The following is a 4,867-nucleotide window of genomic DNA, read 5'->3' on the forward strand; positions in this document are numbered from 1 at the left end:
CATTGGCAACGGCTTTGTACTCGACCTCGGTACTCGAACGAGAGACAGTTGGCTATTTGCGAGAACTCCAAGAGACAAGATTGCCTCCAAAGAATATTGCATAACCACCCATGCTGCAACGGTCATCAGGATTCCCAGCCCAACCGGCATCCGAGAAGGCACTAAGTAAGGTGGAGCTAGATCTGGTGATGCACAATCCCATGTCAGATGTCGCATGAACATAGCGCAAGATGCGTTTGACTGCCGCCCAATGAGCAGTAGTCGGAGCGGAGAGGAACTGGCAGACCCGATTAACACAGAATGAGATATCCGGCCGCGTTAGTGAGAGGTATTGGAGAGCACCTACAACACTGCGGTATCGGGTGGCGTCTTCAGTAGAAAGTGGATCACCACTATGCAGAGATAATTTATCACCGGGAACCATAGGCGTGGGAACACCCTTAGCAGCAACCATATTGGTCCGAGTCATCAGATCTTTGATATATTTTTGTTGAGTCAAGAGAAGACCTTGGGATGTGTGATGCACTTCAATGCCAAGAAAATAATTAAGAGGACCAAGATCCTTTACCGTAAAGTCAGCCTGGAGTTGAGCAAGAAGGCGGCCAGTGGCCAATGAGGAGGAGCTCACAATAATGATGTCATCAACATAGATGAGAATATACATCTGGACACCCCCTTTGTTGAAAATAAAGAGTGAGACATCTGCTTTAGAGGCCTGAAATCCCAACTGCAAAAGTGTGGAGCCTGTTGAAGACCATAAAGAGACTTGTTCAATTTACACAAATAACTCGGATGAGCCGAATCCACAAAGCCAGGGGGTTGCTTCATATAGACATCCTCATGAAGAAGACCATGTAAAAATACATTTTGAATATCAATTTGCCGCAGAGACCAGCCACGTGAAACTGCAAGAGATAATAAGAGGCAAATAGTAGTAGGCTTGACCACTGGACTAAAGGTATCATCATAATCAACCCCATACTGCTGCTTGAATCCCTTGGCAACCAAACGGGCCTTATAACGATCAATGGATCCATCTGGTTTATGCTTGAGCTTGAAAACCCACTTGCAATCAATGACATTAAGGCCAGCACGAGGAGGAACAAGATGCCATGTTTTGTTCTTGACAAGAGCTCGGAATTCATCATCCATTGCACTGCGCCAAAGTGGATGCTCCATAGCAATAACATGAGATGTGGGTTCTGCATCAGAAGTCCGGACAACAGAATATGTGACTGTGCCATCAGTACAAATTTTTGGCCGCTTGATGTTGTTTTGGAGCCGTGTGCCATACGTATGGGCAGGAGGAGCCGAAATGCCGGGCTCTGATTGGCCAGCAATAGCAGCTGGGCGTGCAGGCGTATCTGCCGCAGGAGGTGCACCAACGGAAGGCTGCGGGCCATGCGGGGACAGGCCGACAGCACCTGCCGGGATTTGCTGGATAGAGGACGCAGGAGGTGCACCCACGGAAGGCTGCGGGCCATGCGGGGACAGGCCGACAGCACCTGCCGGGATTTGATGGATAGAGGACGCAGGAGCCGCGAAATCCCGAGGCGGGGACGCGGTTGGCTGGCCCGAATTTTGAGGCTGATCCGACGCTGATTCCTGAGCACCCAATGATTGGGAATTAACCTGTCCACCCAGATTTTCTGCATCCAAAAAATTAGCAGGCACAGATACTTGCATATGATCACAATCCAAATTAGTACTGCTGTTACCCAAATGCAAGATGTGCAAATCAGGATTGGTAGACGTCGGTTGCAAGGTTTGGGAAGGGCTGGGAGGAGTCCTAGTGAAAGGAAAAACACTCTCGTAAAAAATAACGTCTCTAGAAATATAGACACGACCGGAATCAGTGTCAAGGCACTTGTACCCCTTATGCAAAGAACTGTAGCCTAGGAAAACACATTCCTTGGATCGAAAAGAGAGCTTTTGTTTGTTGTAGGGACGAAGATGAGGCCAACAAGCACACCCGAAAACTTTTAATAATGAGTAATTGGGTGGTGTATTGAAGAGATGTTCCAAAGGACATTTTTTGTCAAGGACACGAGTAGGAAGGCGATTGATGAGGTATGTGGCTGTATGGAATGCTTCATCCCAGAATTTAAGGGGCACGGCAGCATGAGCTAGAAGGGCAAGGCCAGTTTCAACAATATGACGGTGCTTGCGTTCAGCAGAACCGTTTTGTTGATGCGTGTGAGGACATGAAACACGATGAGCTATGCCAAGAGAACGAAAAAAATGTGTTATGAATTTTCTGGTATTCCCCGCCCCAATCGGATTGGACACACTTAATTTTAGTATCCAGGAGACGCTCAACATGTGCCTGGAACTGCAAAAATATACGAGGGGCTTCTGTACGATCATGCATCAAATAGATCCAAGAAAATTAACTGAAATCATCAATGAAGCTGATATAATATTTAAAACCCCCAACGGATTGAGATGTAGGGCCCCATACATCAGAGAAAATCAGTTCCAAAGGTGACAAAGACTGATGAATAGAACTAGTGTATGGCAATTGATGGCTCTTGGCTAACCGACATGCATTACAAACTGGCAAAGGTGACTCTCTAGGACATGAAATATTATTGAGACGCAAAATTGACTGGACTACTTGGGATGAAGGATGGCCAAGCCGTGCGTGCCATTGGGCGTGACTAGTAGAGCTGCTTACTAAGGCGTGCTTGAGAGCACCGACATCAGACGGCTTGATGGGGTAGAGGCCAGACTCACATCGCCCTTCCAGAAGGCTTCTCCTCGACGCTCGATCCTTAATAGAAAAATGCCATGGATGTAATTCAAAGAAGACGTTATTATCACGAGAAAATTTATGGACGGAAAGGAGATGTTTGGAAATATCAGGCACATGCAAAATATTGCGCAATGCAAGAGGACGAGCAGCAGTATTAATTGAAGAATGACCAACATGCATAATCTGCAAACCTACACCGTTGCCGACTTGGACTTGTTTGCCTCCATGATAGCGTTCACGAACAGCAAGATGGTCGAGATCACTTGTGATATGGTCGGTGGCGCCCGTGTCACTGTACCAATTGGGATCAATCTTGTAGGAGGAGGTAGCCACCATAGCTGCAGAGGGAGGCTCATCTTGATAGGAGTCGTCCATCCTATACCAGCACTTGACGGCAGTATGACCCGTCTTGCCGCATATCTGGCATGGAGGGCGAGAAGAGTTACCGTGGCGATAGCCACGGCCATCAGAAGAGCGAGAGGGCACACCACCCTGGGTATACGCAGGACGACCACGACCGCGATCCCCATGCCCGCGGTTCCTCTGCTGACCACCATGACCAGCATAATTGGTCGAGGATCCATGATGCAGCTACAGTTCGGCCTGATGTTGTAGTTGACGGGCTTCAAACTCCATCAGATGTTCAAACACATCATCAAGCGTGAGGCCCTGTTTGGGGGAGCTGGAGCTTATGGACTTTTTCTGAAAAGCTGCTTTTCTGAAAAGCTGCTTATAGCTTCTGAGATAAGCGGTTTGGCTTATGGGCTTAATTTTTAGCTTCTCAGCATACCAGCTTTTCAGAAAAGCTACCCTCAGCCAGCTTTTCAGCTTTTAGTTCATTTCACCAAAAACCAGCTTTTGCTTCTCAGAAAAGCTCCTCAGCAATTAGCCTGTTTGGGGGAGCTTCTCAGCTTCTCAGCTTTTCTGAGAAGCAAAAGCTGCCAGAAGCTCCCCCAAACAGGGCCTGAGTGGTTCACTCTTGGTTGTCATCGACGTGACGAAGGGGTCATATTCAGAGCCAAGATCGGCAAGGAGATACGCGATCACCTCATCATCGTGCAGGGCAGAACCGGCGGCGCCCAGCTCGGAGGCCAGCCCTTTGATCTTGCGAAAGAAATCAGAGGCAGAGAGATCACGTTTCTTGGTGGTGGCCAACTCAACACGGATCTGGACAGTACGTGCGCGTGTAGCAGAAGTGAACATCCGTTGAAGGGTGTCCCACGCCTCCTTGGAGCTTGTAGCCGAGACAACATCTTGAAGTACCTCCTCCGTCATCGAGGAGAGAAGGCCACTGAGGACCTGTTGGTCTTGATCGTACCACCGGTCATAAGCCGGATTTGGTACAAGCTCAGCACCCACAGTCGACGATGATGCGACGAACTTGGATGGTGCCGGCGTGGATCCATCGATAAAGCCCATGAGCTTCGTACTCCGCAGATGAGGGAGGAGCTGGGCACACCATAGGATAAAGTTTGTTTTGGTGAGGTGAATGGTAACGGCATGGTGGAGGGGAATCGGTGCAAAAACACTTGCCATTGTAGATTGCATCGAGTTGGCAATGGCGGAGGGGGAGGAGGAGGAGGAAGAAGAAGATGTAGTCGACATCTTCAATGAAAAACCTTGGCTCTGTTACCATGTAGATGTATTGGCGCTGGATGACCCTATGGGTCTTGTTCTCTCATATATATAGATGTTGTATAGTTGGAGAGATACATGCATGGCCAACAGACTCACGCCAATCAAGGAGGAGACACAGCTCCATATCATAGCAATTAAGGAGGAGACGTAGCTCCATATATTGAGTATCTCATCCTATGAATAGATATATCCTTCTATGTTTAACACCATGATGTCCATTATCCCAGATGTGGCCTGCCCTGTTTGCTTCATATTTTATTGTCTATACATTTCGTGTTGGGCAGTAGACTTGCCCAGATGGCCATATCGTAGGTCAACATCTATAGTTTGTAGAATACAATGTGCTGTAAATGAAGGGATATGTATATAGGCACGTACCAGATGCATACCAAATCACTCAAGAGTGTGTGAATTGTTGCTACCAACACAACTACAAAATATGCATTCATTATCGATTTCAAACTAACTTTCACT

General features: G+C 47.8%; 1 pseudogene; it reads right to left on the reverse strand.

The window, feature by feature from the left end:
- Positions 1-3,705: 3,705 nt before the first annotated feature.
- On the reverse strand, positions 3,706-3,820 carry LOC133887584 (small nucleolar RNA Z247; annotated as a pseudogene).
- Positions 3,821-4,867: the final 1,047 nt, after the last annotated feature.

The sequence above is a fragment of the Phragmites australis genome, chromosome 12, assembly GCF_958298935.1.
Source record: "Phragmites australis chromosome 12, lpPhrAust1.1, whole genome shotgun sequence".
Lineage (NCBI taxonomy): Eukaryota > Viridiplantae > Streptophyta > Magnoliopsida > Poales > Poaceae > Phragmites > Phragmites australis.